This window comes from Prionailurus viverrinus, chromosome B1 (genome assembly GCF_022837055.1).
Source record: "Prionailurus viverrinus isolate Anna chromosome B1, UM_Priviv_1.0, whole genome shotgun sequence".
In the NCBI taxonomy this organism is placed as follows: Eukaryota; Metazoa; Chordata; class Mammalia; order Carnivora; family Felidae; genus Prionailurus; species Prionailurus viverrinus.
The window spans coordinates 189,587,411-189,611,918 of record NC_062564.1 but is presented as its reverse complement, the minus strand read 5'-3'; positions in this window follow the sequence as shown (position 1 = coordinate 189,611,918).

The following is a 24,508-nucleotide window of genomic DNA, read 5'->3' as shown; positions in this document are numbered from 1 at the left end:
AATGTGAGCAGTGAATGAGAAAAAGGAAACAGGAAAAATTAGGTAACTAAATAGTTTGGGATCACTGATAGGAAGGCATGAACTCAAGAGGCGTGGGGATCAGGAACAGAGAGATAGGTGAGGGTCAAGTAGGACAAAGACCGCAAATATTCCAGTGAGTTCAGGATGAGTTCAGGATGGTAACCTGAGACATTATTTCAGTGAAGTCAGGGAAGGAAGCTGGAATACAATGGGTTCTGAGCCTGTGGGTCCCAGAAGACAGGGCATCGCTCACCATGCCTGAACACAGATGGTGCTTCGTAAATATTTCCTTTTTCTCGTTCACTGCTCACATTTTCCTCATCTCATTAGAATGTCTTTTGTCTTGGATGTTCTTTTAGCAGATTTCTAATTATCTTTCAGATTCGAGGTTAAGCATTGTCTCCTACTACTGAGTGGATACATTCATAATATGTAACATAAATACAAGAAAGGAGAGAGTACAGGCTTTTGGGAAAGAGGGCCATGATTTGAGGGGAGTTAACACTGACAGAGCAAGAGCCCAGGAGAGGGAGGGGTGGGGGCAGGAATCGAACACACTGGTACAGGGATGAGCCACGAAGCAGCTCCTTAGGCAGGTGGTGGCAAGAAATGTTTATGGGGCACTTCCATGTTCTGAAGACTGTAAGATTCCCCACAGAGATTCACAAATGTGTCAGAATCTTCCTGCCTCTTGTTCATATGCTCCCACCTTCACCCACTGACTTCATCCTTTTTAAAGTTATGATCCTACATCAAGAAACACATCTTGCCAAGCCTGGGTGGCTCAGTCGGTTAAGCGTCTGACTTTGGCTCAGGTCATGATCTCACTGTTCCTGAGTTCAAGTCCTGCATCACCCGGCTCTGTGCTGACAGCTCAGATCCTGGAGCCTGCTGTGGATTCTGGGTCTCCCCTTCTCTCTGCCCCTCCCCCACTCATGCTCTGGCTCTGTTTCTCTCTCAAAAATAAATAAACATTAAAAAATATTAAGAAACACATCTTAGATCATGATGCAAAACACACACACATACACACACACACACAGACCTCTTACCCAAAAGTTTTACCAAACTTCTACCTGGTATACACTTTTACTTAGTATGTGACATGCATTGTGTGTTATTATGTGTTTGCACCTTATTCCATTGTATTAAAAACATCTGGTTAAGATGTACAATATTTATTACTATTGCAAGGGTTCTTAAACTTGTTTTGTACCATGACACCGTGGTAGTATGGTCGAGCTTATACACACCTCAGAAAAATGTTGTTTGAATATATAAATTATACATTATATAATATATAATATATTAAATAAGGTTACAAAACAAATCAGCTCTATTATGATAGAGTTATCAAACTATTAAAGACGCATTAGGAAAATAAGATAAAAACAGAGAGGGAGGTAAGCCCTAAGAGACTCTTAACTACAGAGAACAAACTGAGGGGTGCTAGAGGGGAGGTGGGTAAGGGGATGGGCTAAATGGGTGATGGGCATTAAGGAAGGCGCTTCTCAGGATGAGCACTGGGTGTTGTATGGAAGTAATGAATCATGGGTTCTACTTCTGAAACCATTATTACACTGTATGTTAACTAACTTGGATTTAAATAAAATTAAAAAAAAAGACACAGTAGCAACAGGTCTAATAATTAGCATAATTTTAAAGTAGTAAAGAACATAAAAAGCATTTTGAGATATTCACATTACAATGTGATATGAAATATTTTAAAGTCTATTGGTTATGAAGTCACAGATGCTGCTAATAATACTGTGGCTTGTTTTCTGCATTTATATTTAAGTGAAATGTTAAATTTCGGTTAGGGTTAATGAAAACACATATAAAATATTCTTTTTATCCAGTTCACTGACCCCCTGAATGCTCTGGTCCACCTGCCCGGGTTAACACACCTGTGCTAATGGCAGTTTGGGAAGAACTGACTGCCTTCTGTCGCTTTGCCTCATCTCCTCCATTCTTGTCCTCACACACCCTGCTCTCCTTATATCAGCCTTCCTGCTCTTTGTCAAACACATAGGGCAGGCTTCTGTCCCAAGGCCTTTATACCTGCCATGTCCTCCTCTGTCTATAACAGTCTCGTCAGATATTTATAGCTTGCTCCTTCATTGTGTTCAGGTCCCTGATCAAATGTTCCTCCTCAGAGACCCTAGAAGAGTGCCCCCCTTCCTCCTGTATTGCTTTAACCTGCTTTCTCAATTCACAACATCCATCTACCTAGTAATATATCACGGATCTGTCTGCCTATTAGAATGCAAGTTCTATGAAGCAGGGATGTCTCTGGCTCAACTTCATAGTAACTGGCATACAGCATGATCAGTTAACATTTGTTGAAGCAGATCATTTCAACAAGCTATGGTAGGTGCTTAGATGGGGCAAACCCAATGTCCTGGGGACTCAGAGAAGAAGCCAGCTCCAAGGAGGAGATATTGTGTAGATACCATCTTAAAATCATCAGAGACGGAAGGCAAGAAGAATATGAAACATTTCATTTGGAGAGATGTTTAGGTTCCAATCTGGAAGGTCTCAAGTCATGTTTAATGAAAATAAATGGCTTTTTCAGTCATACTTTAATGGTCTTGATTTTGTATTTGCTCTTTACATTCTAAGCCCTGCATTAATTAAGAATTTTTTTTTTAAGAAGCAACATAAAGTTGGCAAAATAAATAACAGAGTTCCAAAGATGAGTTCTATTATCAAAGAACCGGGCAGGCGGTACGGGCTCTGCATTTTGTACTGATAGAACCACATTACTTTTCATAAGGAAAACTTGATTCATGTTTCCATTAAGACATATTACAAGCATTCAAATCCATCAAAAGGGAAATGTAACATTTGAATCTCAACCAGCAAATCACTGATGCCACTGACTTTTTTTCCTCACTGAAATGGTTTTCTCCTCATTCAAATTCTTATATTAACCAGACTTGAGACAGGCATGGTTTTATGCTGATTGAAAGAGTGTTTCAAGATAAATGTCAGCAAGCTTTATCTGAAAATGCCAGATCCAGTAAGTTACAGGTGGTACTGAAAATCAGAAATTGACATAATTTTAATTAGCCTCTAGTTAGCAAACACATATCTAATAAGTGGTCATTAAGCTTGTCCTTTAAAATAGGCATTCAGTTGGTATAAATTTTTCTCTCAGTTATGCCCCTTTGTCCTTTAAGAGCATAACAGAAAACCATGAAGGTGTGCATATGCAGAGAAAAATCTCTGATGCCTTATATAAGACAAAAAAAATCAGTAAATGATATATTACATACTAAAAATGTAGGTATACAAAGGGTCAGAGAAAGATAACAATCCTTACATTCGTTTGTCCTACCGATATTATTTGGGATCATAACAATGCTATATGCTGGGCTGAGTGCTGGAATTATAAAGGGAGCAAATTAGACAAGGTGCCATCTCCTGGAGTTTACCTTCTAACCAGGGGATAGATAACAACAAGCATATGAATGAATTCACGTACTTACGAGTGTTATGAAGACAATAAAATGAATAATAAAGGGATTTGATCCGTATAGGTCTTCAAAGTCCCTTAGAATAAAGGCAATTGAAGTTTAATCTCTGGTCCAACCAAGCCCTCACACTTCAAAAGTAGCAGCAAGAGAAATTCCTACATCTTTTACAGAGGCCATATGCAGCCTACAACAGATCCCATGATGCAAATATTACCTTTCTAAAATCCAATCTCTCCCAACAAGTTACTCATTCCAGTATAATCCTCCATCAACAAGATTTTCCAAATATTATTCATCCCCTTTCGTCTGTTTTTACTTGGCTATCCTTAGCCTCAAGTTATGTGATTTTTGTCTGAGAAGCCCAATGCATGGTACAGTAAATTAGGAAAGGCTTTCTGGATTCCATGTAAGTCTGGAAGGTGGTGGTAGATTAAACTGGAGAACAGGGGCGGCTAAAACGAGAACAGTTGGGAAATCAAAGGTGAAAGTGGAAGAAAAATCACTTCCCAATAGGGCAGCCACCTCCAAATGCCTTCCTCTCTAGTCTTCAGGTGGAAGAATGTCACTTTATAGACAGCAATCCCTTAAATCAATGTTGAAACATTTTTCCCTTAAAATTGCATGTGTGCTTTAGTAGCATTTTTCTTGTCAAAGTCTGCCTAAAGGAAATAACAAGATATGCAGTCAGATATTTATTCATAAGGATGTTCATCTCATTGTTATTTATAATATTGAAAAATTGAAAATAAGAATCTAAATAGGCCAAAATATGGAACTGGTTAGATTACACACACACATATACACACACACACACTTATATGTTTATATATGAGGAATACTTTAGAGCCATTACAAGTGATGTTGCAGAAGAATATTTAGTGGGAGTGTGTGCATGGTATGTAGTTCGATGAAAATTAAAAGGCAGTTTACATAAAGGATGTGCAGTGTTGTCTATCTATCTATCTATCTATCTATCTCCCCAAAACGTAATAGTGGTAAATTGAGTAGTTTGAAAAAAACACAACTTTTTATTCATGTTTTTTCCAAAACTTTCTAAAGCCAGCATGAGTTACCTTTTATAATCAGGAAAATACATCTTTTTGTGTGGTGAACACTTGTTGAAGAGACACAGGTTCATTGTTTGTCACTTAAGTGAGGGTTAGCGTCGAGTCAGAGTTCTGTGGCTGAGTCTTGAGATAAAACGGGTAAGGACTAAAGGTGGCAGTGCAGAACGGAGCTGACGACGAACTCCAGTCGTTCAGGGGAATGAGCCAGATGTGGGAAGAGGGGTTCTGTCAGGAAATGACATGAATGAATCCGAGAAACCTTAAGAATTAGCCACTGGGGCTTTTATTTATATTGGGTGGAAATTCATGAGGCTTTGTCACTCCCTGGAATAGGCTGGGGCTTTGCATTTATATTGGTTTAAGCTCCACACGGGGCCTTGAGTTACCAACTGGAAGCCAGACGGTTCAACTCCAAGACTCTGTACAGGGCATTTAGCCACTAAAACTGCCATATGTTCACATGTACTGTGGGCGTAGGAATGACTTCTCTGTCCTCTTCACCTCTAAGGGTTGTTGGGAGGCCATCACAGATCCAAAGCAAACAACTAACCAAACAAATCCTGTGTAAGAAAAATCTTTCAAATGTATAAACACTACACTGAGGAGACACCATGAGCAAACACTGTACTGTTGTTGAGACTCTGCCTTTGTGATATCATCTGTAAAATGGGGATAATAATAGTCACCACCTCATAGGTTGTTACAATGATTGAATGTGTTCATGTATGTAAAATACTGAGCAGAGTGTCTAAGTGTGAGTGTTTAGTGCTTATTGCTAGTCAAGAATAACCATTATTCTTGAAGCATGTGGCACTTTCCTCAAGGTGATTCATAGAAGTAACTGGTACTTTCCTAAGCTATATTTATTTATTCTCTGAGCAAAAGTAATGGCTTAATAATGGAGAACACTCTATATGATAGAGGGCATTTTCAGTAATTAATGTTAATAATAAAAATATATAAGGATGATTTAAAAGTAGAGATCTATTTGTTGTTTCAGGAACTTTATGTGCAGACCGAAGAGTTATTTTTTTTTTCTGTATACAGATAAAAATAATGAAAGAAATTTATATTTCTGTGGAAATGTCTTTGCTAACAAATTCTAAGCAAATGGCATTGTACATAACACTTGCTAATGGGTTTGCTAAGAATGCAGGTTTGTTTCCTTGTCACTAGGACAATCCCCAATACATCCTGGAGTGGTTGGAGCCTGGCAATCTCAGAGTTTGAATAGATTATGGGAGTTATGGATAAATCTGTGTATGAGATCTTCACATGGGCAAATCCAGGAACTAGAAACTCTCCACCTGTAACTAACAGTTACCTTAAATATTTCTGCGGGGTCACCTGGGTGGCTCAGTCAGTTAAGCAACCAACTTCTGCTTAGGTCATGATCTTACAGTTTGTGAGTTCCAGTCGTGCATGGGGCTCTCTACTTTCAGCACAGAGCCCACTTCAGAGGCTCTGGCCCTTTGTCCCTCTGCCCCTCCCCCAGTCTCCCCCTCTCTCAAATAAATCAACATTAAAAAATTATAAATACTTTCTGCAGTGCAGGAAATAACACAGAAGCAAATGAAGTTAAATCCCTTAGTTATCTGGTCCTTCAGCAACTGGTTTTATAAACCTGTTTATACCTTTTCATTGTCTGAGCATAAAATATTCCTGAGGCTATAAAACCAAAATCAAAACTAAAACAAGCCTCCTGTTCTTTGGAGTGCTTTAGTGCATGAATACCTTGGTTGGAGAAGATCCCTGGTCAGTTTTTTTTTGGAGGAAATGACACATGCCAAGCCCCATGGACCACAAGGATAGACTTGACTGCAGATTTGCTGAATTCATTGACATATGGAGAGCTTTAGTGTGTTGTAAAACATGGAGGAATTGTTAGTGCTGAAATGGCTTTCTCTGGGAGAAAGAAACTTTTCATTGGCCCATTTAGTTGGGTCAATATTTTAATAAAAAGTTCATCTTCACTGTTCATTCGTTTCTCTTAATTGTGGAAGATTAACACATACTGACAGTTTCCCTCTGTACCACTTACCACCAAAACCAGGCTATCAGTGGCTAAAGACCAAAGCCACTTATAAAATGGCTTCCTTATAAATTGTTCAGTAATCTGAATACTTGTTTTTGCTTTTTGGATAGACAAATGTTTACTAGCCATAAAGCTCTACCACATCGACAGTTCGCATTTATGTTTCTACCAGTAGAAAGAGGTAGTTTGGGAAGAACACGTTTGTGACTGGCTATGTATCTATTCTATTTATAATACTGAATATAAACCTACTAATCCCACAGAGAGGAAAATGTCTTTCCAGTTGAATTCTCTATCAAACTGAGACACAGAATGTTAATTCTGCACCAATGTTGATGAATTCTGATTCTAAAAATATTCCATTAAATGCATCACGAAATACTCAAGTTTGAGGTTAGTTGAAACTATTAGGATATTTTTCAACATTTAAAACAAATGCTTTATTAAAATGCACATTTAAATGAGATGCGTCTCTGAGCCCTGATTCTTTAAGTTGCTAAGTCCTCAATAACAATAATTAATGCTTCCATCTCATTACTAATAAAATGACAAATTGAATATTGTTTATGCAATACAAAATTCAAATTTATTCAAAAATATTTTTATTAAAGTTATTTATTTATTTGAGAGAGAGAGCCAGCATGCACAAGTGGGAGAGGGCAGAGAGAGAGAGGGAGAGAGAGAATCCCAAGTAAGCTTTGTACTGTCAGCATGGAGCCCAATGCGGGGCCCAAACTGACAAACCTCGAGATCGTGACCTGAGCTGAAGTCAGATACTTAACTGACTGAACCACCCAGATGCCCCTCAAATTTATTTTAGAAAAAAAAAGTTCTTGAATGTTAATGAGTCATAAGTTTGTATAGATTGATAACTTGCCCAAATTTATTGCAGGAAGGCTATTTCTAAATTAAGGATAAAATGGATAGAAAAAGAAACAAATCCCACCCTATCCTATATGAATAACAACCTGGGGCGCTGATATTAGTGATATGAAGATCTTGTCTCAAATCTCACACTAGTGATCTAAACTATTTGACCTCTCAGCTTTTTTCTTTTTATTAAATGTGGCTGCTAACATGAATTATTATGTTTCTATGAGGTTAAAATGAGAAAATAAATGTCATTTCCTTGACTTTCACTAGGCAATGAGGAAGAGACTGGCTTTCTGAACTTTTGCTTTTTCCCCCAGGCATTCAGTGACTGCCTGAAGACACTACATCGTATCCACTGTCCACACTTCACAACACATAGGTGAGTTACAATCGCTCATTTGTGTCTATTCATTTCTAATACAGGTGGGTAAATAGGTATCACAAATTCATGGAGCTCTAAGCGTAAGCTCTATGAATGCAATACTTTGCTTTTCTTTACATTGGGTCCTTATTTTTGCTTAGTTTTGTATATTCCATGGTTTCATGGCACCTTCATATTGCATGTGCTTAACAAACATTTGTTGAGTGAACAAACGTGAAATCCCTGTCAACCATGTGTGATAAGTTTTTGAGGAAAGAATAATCTCTAAAACCAGTACTAGGAGTCAGATGAGGAGAAGTAGAATATGTCAGAGTTCAAACTGAAATTTGAAAGAAGTAACTGAGGCCACATCAAGAATTAGAGCACCTGAAGAAGCCATGTGGCAGACAGATGATTTAGGTGGCCCTCCTTGACCTTGGCCTGCTAAAATTTGTGCTGTTGTATGGTACTCTCCCCTGAGTTTGGGCAGGGCCTGTGACTTGATTGTAGCCAAGGGAATATGGCAATTGTGATACAGTGCACATGATTACATCATGTGATGCTATACTGTCTGTGTTGCTAGAGTTTCTTTATTATTGGCTTTGAAGAAGCAAGTTGCCATGAATTCTGTTGCCACAAGGAATCAAATGCTGTCAATAATCATATAAGCAGTGAAACAGCTCTTTCCCCGGTTATACCTCCAGATGAGAACTCACTTCTTGCCAATATCTTGATTGCCACCTTATGAGACTCGAAGCAGAAGACTCCCCTAAGCTGTTCTCACACAAGTTCTGCATGTAGTTGTTAACTGGGTTTCTCTGAACATCTGGTGGTTCACTAGTGATTGCCTAGCCTACCCAAAGCCTTGATAACTGGAGAATTTCCAAATACTGCATTTTTTTTAGCCAGGCAAATGGTATGAATGGTATATATGAACTTGTGTCCTCTGTCTTTAAAGGAGTGCTTGAGAATCAAATCTGCCTTCTGAGATTAATCTACCCCTATTATAGGTATTAACAAAGCCCAGTTGAGAGGTGGGGAGCTCAGCAGTTCTTGATGTCATGTACCATTCTAACAGGCTTAATGTGAGTCAGGCACAGCCCTTGTACTGTCCAAAGAGTCCTTGTCCAAATAGTCACTCTATGGGGTAGGTACTATTATTGTTCAAATTCATCTGGAAAACTTATTTTAAACAGGTTAAATAACTTGCAAAGTCATACATCCATTATGTGGTTGAGTGTGATTGGAACATGCATATAATAATTTTAAAGTCAATGCTTTTGCTATTGTAGCTCCCCCTATGAATCCAATATAAGTTGTCAATAAGTGAAAAATTTAGTAAGTATCACATACTTTCTCCATACAACAGAGAACAGTCTAATGAACAAATTTTCTTTTCAGTTTAGACTAAAAAACTATTTTCTTTAATTCTAGAGTGGAAATGACTAGATTTTCTGATATCGTGTAGACAGCAGCCAATGCAATAGAAAGAAAGCGGCTGAAAATTTCAATCCTTGGGGTAATCATACTATTATATTGGGTATGCCTCCAGCATGGGAATAGATATAGATATAGATGGTATAGATAGATATAGATATAGATATAGATATAGATATAGATATAGATATAGATATAGATATAGATAGATATATCTTTAAAGTAGACTTAGATAGAAATAAGCCATACAGAGAAAGACAGATACCGTATGTTTTCACTCTTATGTGGATCCTGAGAAACTTAACAGAAACCCATGGGGGAGGGGAAGGAAAAAAAAATAGAGGTTAGAGTGGGAGAGAACCAAAGCATAAGAGACTCTTAAAAACTGAGAACAAACTGAGGGTTGATGGGGGGGTGGGAGGGAGGGAAGGGTAGGTGATGGGCATTGAAGAGGGCATTTTTTGGGATGAGCACTGGGTGTTGTATGGAAACCAATTTGACAATACATTTCATATATTAAAAAAATAAAAATAAAAAAAAAGTAGACTTAGATAATAGAAACCTGTCTGGGAAAAAAAAAGAAAGAAAGAAAGAAAGAAAGAAAGAAAGAAAGAAAGAAAGAAAGGAAAAAGAAAGCCTGTAGTCTGAAATGGAAGTGTCAAAAGTCCAAGTAGCAGTCCTTGTCATTACAAATTAGTGGTGGTATTGGAGATACAGTGAGTTGGAGGAAGATGAAGTCAATAGTATCTCTGTAAGTATTGAGTCTCTTACCTTCCAACCTTGTAGCCAGACTGTGTTTAAACTACTTGCCCCATATCGTGCTAACTTTGTGAACTTTGGCAAATTATAATCATTTTAAGTTTTATTTTCTTGACCTTGTAAAGACTGGTGAAAAGATTAAATAAAATACTGTATATCAAGTACCTATCAGAGTGTTTAGAACAGAGTGGGTATTTTCTTTTCCTTGGTTCTTTGCTCATAGAGCATATTCAAAGCACAGGGACTGGGGACAATTCTTGTAGGGTCAACTAACCACAATGGCCCGAGAGATACATCTAATTGAAGGTGACGATGAATGCCTCCTATGTATTTGACATTGTGCCCAGAACTTTGCATGTCCAATAATAATTAAGCCTCATAGCATAATTGTGAGAGAGTTGCTATTTTAACCATTTCACAGACAATGAAGTTGAACTACAGAAAGATTATGTGACTTGTCCAAGTTTAACTTGTCTGATAAATTGTGACGCTTGAACATGAACTTGTTTCTCCGCCAAGAGACTTAAACCTTGGTACAGTAGTAAATAACGACAGATGATGGTGGATTAGCCATAGTTAAGGTAGCTACAGGCACCCTAAATTCTTGAATTTGTGTCATCACTCTTGATAGTGAAACATGAAATAATCTAGGATTTTTTTTTAGGTAATAGTTACCTTCCCCTTTGATCCAATATCCACTCCCCCCACCCCCCCCCACCCCACACACATATTTTGTTCTTCTCTGAGTTAAATCCATTAATAAGATAAGATTTGTAAGTGTTCATTTATAATGTGCACACCTATCTTTATTTAAATTTGATCGTTCTTCAAATCAGCAGCGTATCTTAAAATGTAGCAACATTTTGGTAATGAAAAACTGTGCCAATAACATGGATTATGTTAAGATTTGTGCAATATTTTTCTATGGAGAAATTTTTTCTCTTTGAAATATTCAATAAGCTTACAGCCAGTGGTTTAATTATTTTATGCAAGCATAATAGCTTCTCGGTAACCGAAAGCACTGCCTTGTGACAAAGCTGGTTTCTATGTATTTTTTAATAAGGAAGGGTTCAGAGTGGTGATTTCTTGATATCCCTTAAGGCTTTTTAGTAGAGATCTTATCCAAGCAACACATTTTCTAAAAGTGTAAAGGGAGCAGTAAACTGTTAGCAAAGCCTGAAGCATCCCATTTATTTCTTGCATTTCTATTTTCCAGGAATATTTCTCTGTAAGAACACAGGTGGTCATAAAAGAATCTAGACAACTATACTCTTTGTTCAAAATCCCAAGTGTTCAAAATATTAATATATGCATGAAAATGCTGATAATCATAATAAAAATAGCAAACAGAAATTCTAGACTTGGAAAGTTGTATGTAGTATGAAACTTCTTCCCTATATTTATAACAATGTTCATTTATTATTCAGCTCTGAGACTTTAATCTGAGAAAATGACAATGAGTGCTCTGCTCAAGTGGATACCCAATCTTTCCAGTAAGTGCCAGTCACCAAAAATGCCCATCCTGTGAAGCAGCAACCTATTATTTTGCTGAGTTTTCACACTGGTTTTCCTGGGGCAATGTTCAAGACACAAAAACTGGCACGGATCTTCCTATCAAGAGTAATAGTTATATAAAAATAGACCTGGTCTTTATAATTTTTCTAAGTTTATTTATTGATTTTTAGAGAAAGAGAGTCGATAAGAGATAGAGGGAGGGAGGGAGGAAGGTGCAGAGAGAGAGAGAGAGAGAGAGAGAAAGAGAGTCCCAAACAGACTCCATTCTCTTACCACAGAGCCTGAGCCTGATATGGGACTTGAACTCACAAACCGTGAGACCATGATCTGAGCTGAAATCAACAGTCAGGCACTCAACTAACTGAGCCACCCAGGTGTCCCTAGTCTTTATAATTTTTAAAAGTTAGATTTTTGCATGGATTGTAAACTCAAATTGACCTTTATGTTTTTGGCTGGTAATCCTATGGAATGGAGAATTTAAATGAACTGTGATTCAGAATTAAATGTTTGGCTTTAAAACAAACAAACAAACAAAAAATGATATCCAGCAAATACTCTGGGAGATTCTGATCCAAGAGGTGCTTTATGCTGGGACTTGAGAAGTTGTGTTTTTTGTTTCAAATCTCCTCAGAGAACAGTAGCAATATATATCTAGCACATTCTAAAAAATATGAATATATGTAATATATGTAATAAACATGTATTATATTCATATATATGTATATGTTATAGATTTTAAAATAAACATATATAAGACATATCTAAGCTTTATCTTAGAAATTCATTTTCTGCAATATCCTCTATTTTGACACAAAAATTACATATATAGGGAAATATTTATTCATTCCAGCTTCTTATTAATTATTGGAGAATTAGAGATAAATGTCCAACACTGAGGAAGTTATTATATAGCCAAACAATGGAATACCACATAATAGAAATTAAATGTTAGATTTATAAAGTTGAAATGGATTTTCAAAAAGCTATCCAAGATATCCAATAGAATATAGTATATTATAGTATAATCCAGAAAATTTTAGGGAAATGATACAAAGAAAGAGGTATTTATGTTTCATCTTAAATCCCTCTCTATGAGCTAAATTTTATTCCTTTAATATTTATTTCTATGTATTGCTTTTGTAATATAGTAAAGTAAATTATAAGTGTAAAAGCAATTCTGATGTTTTGATGTTTGTCCCATGGTAAGAACACTAGGGGCCTCCTATAATGCTTGGGTGCTATACTAAGGTCTAATCAGAGTTCAGACAACAATATTACTCGAAATTTTCTCCAGGGAAGGAAATATTTGTCATATACACAGAAATGATCACACTTTAATTATCTTTCAAGTAGATCATGTGCTTGAGGTGGCTTTATAATACCTTTTCTGTCATAATGAAATGAAGTGTGATAAAAAAAAAAATGCACCATTTCACACCCCCATCTAAGGACAGCAACTTATGAGACCCGATGAAATACCAACAATGCTAACACAATTGTCTGATTTCCAATAACAATGATGATAATAATAATAATACAATGAAGGTAAAAAATTTCCCCATGCTATGAATCAATAATGATACTGTGACCCTGACAGAAAACTCCATTCAGGCAGTTGATGGTACTATATTGAAAATATCCATCTTCCCCTGTTGGCAGACACTTTTCTTTTTTCTTTTTTTTTTTTTAAGTAACTATTATATTTTGACCTTGTGATGAAAGGGTAAGGTGGTGTCAGGGCCAACCGTGAGGACTCTGGAAACCTGGAGCCTTGAGTCCCATCCTAAAAGACTTGAGGATAAGCCTTGAGCACACCCCTTAACCTCTCTGTGTTTCAGCTTTCCTATCATCTGTGAGATGAGAATAGCACTTGCCATCTACCCCACAAAGGGGTTGAAAGAGACTACGAGAGAGTCCACGGAAGGCACTTTGAACTCTTCAGAAGTAAGCTTTTACAAAAGTACAAACCCTTGCATCAAAGGACATGCTCATACCTTTCTGAGACATCAAGAGTGGTTCAGGGATAGGATAATGTATAGGCCTGACACTGAGTGTTCCTTTTCATTGAAATAATTGCCACAGCAATTTCTTTTCCTTCCTACCTGGATATTATTCTCATGCAGCCTTGACAAATCCCAACACTCCTTCTCAGATCACTGTGAGGGGTCTCTGAGGCTCATTTTTGGCTCATTCAGCTGCATTATTCAGCTGACAGGTATAAAATGTGTTACCCCCTACCTCTCTCTTTAGGCATTGCTAGAAAGCAATCGTCTGAGGAGAGAAAAGTAGAATACATTCCAGGAGGTCATTTGTGACTCCATGTGCTATGGCCACATTTGAGGCAGGACACAGCTAATTCATTCCCACCAATTGTTCACTTTGACCTAGTCTGGAATCATATCTCTTTCTCCAGCTATCCAACCTTCATTATTGAGTATTACCTGTGTACTAAGCCTTTTAGAGGAATGTTTCATCAGTCTTAGAAGAGGAACTTGCCTGCTAAATAGTGCTAAAATCATATGGCAATTCAAATCTTTCTTCAAGTCAACATCTTGAACAGAGGTTCTCAGTACTGGCTCCATATTACAATTACCTGAGTGATTTCAACTAGGTGGGTTAAATCTCTGCCTCTGCAGAGAGATGTTTTAAGAGTCTCCACACAACTATATTCATAGCAGCATTATTCACAATATCCAAATGGTGGGAACAGCCCAAATGTCCATCGATGGCTAAACAGACCATGGTATATACGTTGAATGGAGTATTATTCAGACATAAAAAGGAATGAATGAAGTACTGATATATGTTACAACATGGATGAACCTCATGCTAAGTGAAAGAATCCAGACACCAAATTTCACATATTGTTATGATTCATGTATATGAAATATCTAGAACAGGTAAATTCATAAAGACAGAATACAAATTGGTCACTTCCAAGGGCAAGGGAGAGGGGGTTATGGGGAGCAACTGCTTCATGGGTACAGGTTTGCCTTTTGAGGTGATGGAACTGTTTTGAAATTAGGTAGAAATGGTGCATATACCACACTTTATATCAAATGAATGTACAAATAAATAAATACACGGATGGTTTTCCATTATTTACTAAGTAAGACCCCTGATCTAGAGGGTCAAACATGGCTATTACACCAATGTCACTGCAGCTGTATGGGGCTGGCTCCCTCCTGTGTGACTCCACCAATCACCACTCCATCTCTCAAGGTTCTTCTCAGCACAACTCATGGATTGCCCATAAGAGCATCAGCTAGAGTGTTGGTTTGTTACAGTGCATATCCCTAGGCCTCACTGCAGACCTATGGACCCAGAATCTCCTAGCAGGAGACAGGCAAGGTTATGTGTTTAAAATTATTTTCCCGATGTATTCTTGTATATTAAGTTTTCCAATGATGTCTATGGCCCTCTTTGGACCTTTCCTTACTCTTGCTGGTCAGTCATTTTTTGAGTTTTTCTGTTGACCCAGCTCCTCTGGTAAGGGTTGAGTATATATAATCTCTTTTAATCTTCACAAATGGCAGTAATCCTCTTCCACAGGAGAGGAAATGAAGGTGGAGAGAGGGGAAATGACTCATCCAAGATTACACATTTATCAAAGGGTAAAACCAGTAACCACACTGGCTTATTTATAATAACCAAAGGTTTATTTTTCTTAAAAACGCTTTAAGACTTTATTCTATGGCAATCACACCATCCCCCCCAAATTATCAGCTACTGGCCTCTCAATACCCCATTGCTTCCATCTTCCAATATGGTCCCTAAAATGCTCTGTACCTTTTACCCATCTCTGGACTCATCCACAAATGAACCACCATTTTCAATAATCGTTCATGAAGCTTCCAGGCCTTTCTGACTTCAGGGGAAGGTGACCTCTCACCCTTGCCCCATCACATCTTACTGAAACCAAGCCAGTGTTAGATAAGCTCTTTTCCTACTGCTGTGTGTACTGCATTATGTACTGGCTTCTGCCTCTGCCCAGCTTTCCCACAACTGTGGAGGGAGAAACAGCCTTTCTGGGATCCCAACCTTTCTCACCTTTCTCACTGCCTGGCACTCTCACTCCTAAACTCACGCCCCAACCTGGACTTTCCCCCTCTCACTAGCAATAATTTCACCTTAGCTCAAATATGTTTAAATTCCACCCGCATATCCAAATAATATCATCTGAGTTTTAAAAAACTTTTGTCTGTGTTCTTAAACACCCTCTCTTATACCCATGCTCTTTCTTTTCTCATACCCCTTCCTTCAGCTCCACTATCCTCTTCAGAGTTATCAAAATCCATCTTCAGGCCAAATCCATTTGTCAATGTTCAGTTCCTCCACAGCATCTGGTCCTCTGACATTTAATCTTCCTAAACTCTCCCCTCCCTCAGCCTCTGGGATGATCTACCTTTGTTTTGTTTTTTTCTTATTCTTGGCCTCTGCTTAAGCAAGTCCCTTCAACTTTTTTGAACATCTGAATCTTTACCTTTAAAATAAGGAAATATCATCTAACTCAGAATGTTGTTGCAGAGGTTCAGGCAAGTCAAATGTCTATTTATTTACTCATTCAACACTCCAGTGGAGTATCTACTGTATGCATAGTCCTGTATCAAACACGGGTTTAAAGTTGAAAGGCACAGTCAATGACCTTAAGGAACTTCAAAGTGATTTGAAGAGACATCGTGACAATTAGTCATAGTGTTTTATTCATTCTTTCATTCATTTATTCATTTAATTGTCATTGAGTACCTATGACTTGTCAAGCAATTACCTAGTCACTGAAGACATAACAATGAGCAAATGTGAATTAGTCACTGTCCCATGAAGCTTACATTTTCATGACAATTACCCATGGGGCTAGCAAAATAATGTCAGAGAACAGTAAATGCCACAAGAGAAAAAAACAAGTAATAAGACAGAGAGTTGTGGCAGTGAGGTGTGCTGGAAGTGGGGTCAGAAACTACTTCTCTGTGGAGGTGATATTTGGTCTAAGACCTAAATGATGACAATGAGAATCAGATATTTAGGAGAGACTTACATGAAGAAGAAGCACAAGTGCAAAGGCCCTGAGGCCTGAATGAAATTAGCATTCAGAGGGGCAGAAAGAAGGCCACAGGAGCTTTTTGAATGGTGAAGAGATGAGACAAGTAAGACAGTTTGGAGAGGTCTTGTTTGCCCTGCTAATTATGGAATCTGGATATAAAACTAAATGCAAAGGAAAGTCACCAAGAGGTTTAAGGTAGGACAATGCCATAATCTGATAAATACCTTAAAAAATCAACTAAAACCTGTGTGGATAATAGACTGCTTAGGGGACAGCAGAAGCAGGAGGACTCATAATGAGTCCATTTCAGTAGACCAGACGCAGGGTGATGGCCGATATTGGGATAGTGGCAATGAAGATGGTGTGAAATGCTCATATTTTGGTTACAGTATATGCCATATACTATATACTTATTTATTTACTCGGTGTTTTATATTTTATGTACCAGAATTTAGGTTCTTTGAGCATTGCAAGCTTACTTTTGGTCACTGTTCTATCCCCCAATATCTAGAACTGTCCCTGACATATAGCGGATGCTAAATAAGTAAACATTTGTTGAATAAATGAATAAATGGCTTGGGTGTGGGTGCTGAGATAAACTTCAAAGTGTTTGACCTGAGCCCTTGGGTTGACAGTGTGTTGTCAACTGCGGTGGGAAAGACCAGAAGAACACGTTTGTGGATGGAAAACACTCCATCTTGGGTATGTTAGATATAAGATACCTCTTAGAAAGTAAATACTTACAGGTATATGGAGCTTAGGGCTAGAATTCATTCTTTTCTTTCTTTCTTTCTCCCACTCTTCCTCCCTCCCTTTTACCCTCCCTCCCTCCTTCCTCACCTCCCCCTTCCTTCCTTCCTTCCTTCCTTCCTTCCTTCCTTCCTTCCCTCCTCTCTCTCTCTCTCTCTCTCTCTCTCTCTCTCTCTCATGACTTCATGCCTCCCTCATGCCTTCCTCATGACTGTCATGCACACTCAAATTGAAGAACCACTCATCTAAACCACTGTCAGTTACAGTCATCAGAAAGAGTTGAATAGTCAATGGAGGGTTTGGGTAACTGTTTAAGCTAACAAATTGCTCTTATGTTTCTTGGCTCTCACCAAGTCTTGCTTTATCAATCAGCCTTGAATTACTTTGTCCAGAATCAAATGTTTTCTTTTTCAATTATATGGCAATGGTAACAACACAACTTCCCAAGCATAATTGTAGCATTTCAAAACACTTTCTCTTCTGTCATTTAATGTTAGCTTTGGAGGGGCCATGAAATAGTAGAGATGGGAGTTCTAGCCCCATGCCACATATGACCATATTTAGGACTGTCCCATTGGGTGATTTATTGATGTTCACATTACAGGCTTAGGCAGATGTGAGACAAAAATTCACTGTTGGTAAATATGGGATGAATAGAGCTCAGTCTTGAGTTTTCCTTATAGCTTTTGGGCACTATCTACTATAAAATAGATGCTAAATAAATATTCATTGACTGAGTTAGTAATTCCTGAAACAGACACTGCAGACTGCAGGTTCCAAGAAAATGCAGACTCACCTCAGCAAAAAGGAACAAAAAAAAAAAAAAAAAGGAAAAAGAAAAAAAGAGAGAGAGAGAGAGAGAGAGGGAGAGGGAAATAAACAAGAATAATATAACAGCCTGAGCATTTCTTTAATTGGAGATCCACTAACCAGCTCATCACATTTGGCAACATTATCCAGACCCATGATCCAGAAGCATGGAAGTTTTGGGGAAGAGACATAAATTAAATTCTGAAGCTATTAACTATCACTTTCTTCCTATTTCTTTAAGACAATTGATACAGTTTCTATAATTCTTGATGCCTTTACTTTTCTCATACTGTCGATTGTGAATTTGAAAGTGTTTCAATACTTCTGTATTTTGATCTGTTTTGAATTACCTAAGAAATGCAAAACAAAACAAAACAAAACAAAACAAAAAAAACAAAACAAAACAAAAACCTGGCAACATGTTCTTCACCTTGCAATTGCTTCTTGCCAATGTTATCTGCCTCTCTTTATTTTAAACCTAAGACATATCCCTCTTCTACTGGAATGCTTTTAGCCTACCAGATGCGTGATAATAATGAAACATTCCTGTATTTGCCTAAAGCTGTAGAATTTTCAATGTGCTTTCAAAATATAGTCTGACTTAGCTTCGCTTAAAAACCTCTAAACACAATTGTTTGGTTTTTATCCTAATAGACATTTAAAACCAAAGGGAAAAAAAAAGAGTGTTATTTATTCTTTAGTTACATTCATTCAGGACATTCATTCAGTGATACACTGAAACATTAATGACACTGACAATGATCATAACAGTAATAGCAAGTAATTTTTGAGCTCCTACTATGTCCCAACCACTCAGCCATGCTTTAACATGGATGGTAACATTTATCCAGCCCTGAGGGAGATACTATTGTTCTTACTTTAGTAGTGATGGAACTACAGCCCACTGGGTTTAAGTAACCTCCCAAATCACACTCAGTTTAGCAGTTAAGCCAAGATTTGAATCCAGAACTGTTAGACTCCAAAACTCATGAATTAACTGCATTTTGACTCCTGCCTTAAGGTAATTACCACCGCACTGCTAAATGCCTGTCATCAGAGCTAATGGTACAGGCACTGAGAAGACTCATTTAGTTCATATGGCCAAACACAGTGGGCCTATATACATTTTATAGATGCTCTGTTGGGCTACATGAATGTAAATACACATGGCTGGAAAATGAAAAATGCCTTCAGTTTCCTGGTTTAAAGTCTAGTGACAGATAGGTTGATGGCAATCTCAAATTCTAATACCATTTAATCCCACCTCTAATCCTCTACCCCTCTCCACTCTTCATCTCATTTTCTGCCTCCGGCTGCAAGTTTTGATGTTGGAACTCTTGTTATTTCAATAAACACGTGTTCAGATCTTTTACATAGTAGGCCCATTTTGAGCATGATAGGTATAGAAAAGAAGAAAGCAGTCCATTATGTTAAGGATCTTACAGACAGGTAGGGGAAAGACCAATATAAACACATAAGGCATTTGGTCTTTCTATATTTCAGCCTCAGTTCCTTGCAACTTGTCTTGGGTGAAAACCTGGGTGTTGACTGCCCTGGTTCTGTCTGACAAATAAACACAAACAAAACAAAACTCTTGCTTCAATTTCTTTCCAAGGGAATGTCATCTCGATGATTGGACATTTAGCATTATCCCCATCTGTCTTGCATTGCTATCAGTAAATGCCCACCGCACCTTCCCAGTTATTATACCCAGAAACACTGAGCCTTATGTTCACCTACTTCCATTCTTTCACCCACACACCCAACTCATCAGCAAGACTTCCTGGATTTACTTCTACAATGTATGCTATTCCATCTCCCTCTTCCAGGTTTTGCTATTCTCCACCCTGGTTGATGCTACTCTTCCCCACACCTTGACTACAACGATAAACTGCAGAATGCTAGCTCTGTTCCTGCTCTTCTTCCCCTGCTCCAATCTATACTCCATATAATGGTCAGCGAGGTTTCTCTAAATCCTGAATAACATAATGTCACTCCAAGGCTGGAAACCTTTAAATGGAAACTTGATCCAGTCAGAATAAATCCTAGCTCTTCCATGTTGCTTACAGATTTCAAACCCCTGCATACTTCCTTAGTCTTATAACATTCTTCATCTCACTTGTGACACTGCCAACATACAGATCCTTCAAATTCCTTACACACTCTATGCTTCTTCTTATCTCGATGCCTTCCTACAAACAGTTCCTTCTTCTGGAAAATGCTTCCCTCTTCTTCACAAGGCTGGATGCTTCTCATCATTCAGGTCTTGGTTAGCATCACCTTGCCAGCTGACAATCCCCATAGTAAGTGCTTCTGGTACTCTGCCCATGTCATTTTGGGCCACGCTTGTGTCTTCATGAACATGAACTGTCACTGAGCTTTCACTCCCAACAGTCAGCTCTGTGTATCTTTGTCAGCAGATGAATTTCAGTGACCACTTGGAGAGCTAGAAGTGTCTATTGATTTCTATTTCTCTCTGCCCTGGAATGCAACCCTAACCAAAGTCTGGTGGATGAAGAGTAAAAATGCTCCAGCTCTCTCAGTTGATGATGGGCCCAACTCTGAAGCTGAAATACAATTCCCTCAGAGCTCTCCTGCAGGACTGAGCCAAAGTTGTCCTCTGAGAGTCTTTGCTTGATATTGCATTCTTGCGTGCCCTCCTTCCTTTGCTTGCCCTATTCCCACTTTCCTACCATTTTTCCCTGGGAGCATGCTCTAATAAATCACATTGACACAAAATCTCATCTCAGGATATGCATCTGGGAAATCCAGCTAAGCCAGCCCTTCAACCTTACCCAGTTATTCTCCATCAGTGCACTAAGTTAATTTTGTTTGTAGCATGTGTCAAAGCTGTTATCTTACATTGATCTGCTTGTTCACTTGTGTCTTATCTATATCTCCTATAAGACTGTGAGCAAGTTGAGGGCAGGGACTCTACCCTTCTCTTTAACTAGTGTATCCTCTGCACCTAGTATAGTGGTTGACCCATAGTAGGTGTCTAATTAACATCTGTTTAATGAATGATTGAAAAAATAACAAAACATTTCCTGATGCCACTCATAATCAAGGCTGAAATACCTGCCCCTTGTCTGGTTTCCATGGCTTCCATCAAATAGCTTCTGATTAGGATCCAGGTTTTCATGGAGTTTAACTATAAGGGTAGCATGTCTTGGTGATATGCTTGTATCATGGTGACATAAGTATTCTGTCCATGTGACATTTCTAGTTGATATAACATGTCATTATCCCTTGAGTGTTTACTATTTGCTGGGTAGAACTAAGGTAGAGATATAATATTTTATTAAATTTTAGCAAACACTTTGGTGTGGCAGATACATTATCTATGTATTTCTTTTTATTTTATTGTTTTTATTTGTCTTCATTTTTTAAAAATTTAAACCCAAGTTAGTTACAATATAGTGTAATAATGATTTCAGGAATGGAGTTTAGTGATTCATCACTTACATGTAACACCCAGTGCTCATCCCAACAAGCACCCTCCTTAATAATGCCCATCCCCCATTTAGCCCATCCCCCATACCTAATACTCTGGCAGCAACCCTCAGTTTTTTCTCTGTATTTAAGAAACTCTTATGGTTTGTCTCTTCTCTGGTTTTGCCTTATGTTTGCTTCCCTTCCCCATGTTCATTTGTTTTGTTTTTTTTAAATTCCACATATGAATGAAATCATGTATTTGTCTTTCTCTGACTGACTTATTTCACTTAGCATAGAAACCAGGAGCTGGCTCTTTGAAAGAATTAATAAAATTTAAAAACCCTAGTCATTTGGATCAAAAAGAAAAAGGAAAGGACCCAAATAAGTAAATTCACAAATGAAAGAGGATAGATCACAACCAACACCTCAGAAATACAAACAACAATAAGAGAATATTATGAACAATCATATGCCAACAAATCGGGAAATCTGGAAGAAATGGAAAAAGTTCCTAAAAAACAAATCTATGTATTTCAGAAGAGAAAATTAAGATTTAGAGCTAAAGAATGTGCCCAAGATCACCCAGCTTGTCAGTGGCAAAGGCTCTATGAGAACACAAGTCTGATTGTAAGACACATGCTCTTAACTCTCATCATGCTGCTTCTGTTCTAGGTTGCTTAGCTTGAGTCATCTTCTTGAAGATTAATCAAGTGAAAAGAATAAGCTCCTGGGCCTTCATCTAGCTGGCCAAATCCTAGAATTCTATGACTTTTTTTGAGCAACTACTCAGCTCCAATGACAAGGGGTACTAAGGGTAAGGAACTTTTTTTTTGCTTTCTCTGCCATAGGAACAATTGTGGAAACTCAGGATGGATGATGAGCATGAGTGGCTGAGTGGGGGGTTTTCGAAGATCTGTTCTGATACCCAGCATTCCACAAAATAAATGTCAGCCTTGTGATCCAAGGAGACAATAATTTCAAAGGCCTGAAAAACCAATGGAATGATGTAGGGATAGCACTGAATGATGAATGTATTCAACTACTTCCATATATACAACACCTACATATGGCAAGTATGCACTTGATAGGAAAAAGACACACTGAAATAAGAACCAGAAAGATTCCTCCCAAAATTAGTGTGGGACACAGCTGGTTAGCAAAATGGCTAAGAACGCAGTGCATATGCTAAGCATGTATATGCAGGCAGCTCACTGCTGAATCTGAACGCTGGCTCTACCACGTATTAGTGATATTACTTAATCTCTCTGTGCATGAGTTTCTTCATGTGTAACGTGAAGATAAAAACACTACACCCACTGCGCAGAGTGGTCCTGAAGATTAAAGGAGTTAATATTTGTAAAGTGCTTAGAATAGTGCCTGACACACAATGAGCGGCATCAAAGTTGTACAAGAAATACATTAGAGCTAGAATAAAATAGACACAAGATATTATGGAGTACGCAGGGAAGAAACACTTGACTGCATCTGGCCTGAGTCTACAGGACCAGAAAAGGATCACAGAGATGTAACATTTGAGGTGACTCTTAAGAGAGGACCCAGAAATCACCAATGCAAGAGGGGAGGGAAAGAGAAAGACCAGCACAAGGCACAGCAGGGAAATGGGAAACTGCTTGCTATGTACCTGAGTGTGTTTGCATAAGGAGCAACAAGAGAGGGGAGTGAGGCATAAGATGATTGGCTAAGAGGAGCCAGGCCATGAAGGGCCTTGTTATGTTATGTATGAAGTACCATTAGAGAATGTTAAGCAAGAAACATTTCATGATCAGACTTGCAATCTACAAAGATCACTCTGACCACAATGGGGAGGATGGATTTTGTTGAGTGGAGTTGGGAGCATGAAAACCATTTACTGGGCTGCAGGCGTAAAAGCCCAGCAAGAATGGCAAGAGCCTGGAATAATAGCAACAGACAAACCAATTTTGCTTGCTATGGTCAAATTTGTAGCCAGCTTATTTTGAGTGAAGGTATTGACCTTGGAGGCGAAGAGATAAAAGCACAATCAAAAATAAGCTTCACAAATCAGAACTTGGTTCTCCAAATTAAAAGCCAGCCGTCGTCTCCTATTTGATACATGGAATGCAGTTAAATGCACACCGTTTATTTCTGACTTTTGAACTCATGGAATAAACTGTCAATTTTTATGTTACCTGGAGCAGTAAAGAAACAATAACATGTTAGAAGATTTTTTTTAAGTTTACTGATTTATTATACGAGAGAGAGAGAGTGTGAGCATGAGTGGGGGAGGGGGGAGAGAGAGAGAGAGAGAGAGAGAGAGAGAGAGAGAGAGAGAATCCCAAGCAGGCTGCACGCCACCAGTTCAGAGCCCAATGCGGGGCTCAAACTCATGAAACGGTGAGATCATGACCTGAACCGAGATCAAAAGTTGGATGCTCAACCAACTGAGCCACCCAGGTGCTGCTGGAAACAATTCTATGTTTGAAAGGGCTAAGGAGTTCTATAAATGTCCTACATAATAAGATAATTTATCTGTGATTATGGCAATTCCCATAAATAATTATTCAGGAATTAATTCAGTAAGACTGTAATAATAATTGTCAAAATTTCTTGAGCACTTACTCATTTCCACTATACTAGCAATTTATGTATATTATCTCATTTAGTCTTGTCAATAATCCAAGGAGATAGGCATTATTAGACCCATTTCACAGATGAGAAATATGGGTTTAAATGTATTTAGCTACTCCCCTAACGTCACAGAGATATCAAGTAGCAGAGTGAGAACACAAGTCTTTCTGAATGCTAGGAGTCCATAATGATGATGTCTGTGGTGTCAGCTCTGGCACTGATGAATTTGAGCTCAGGTATACTTTTAGGGAAATGAACACACTACTTCCCAAAGCTTGCTGTGCATGGTTAAAGCATCGTTTTTCCTATTCCAGTGGA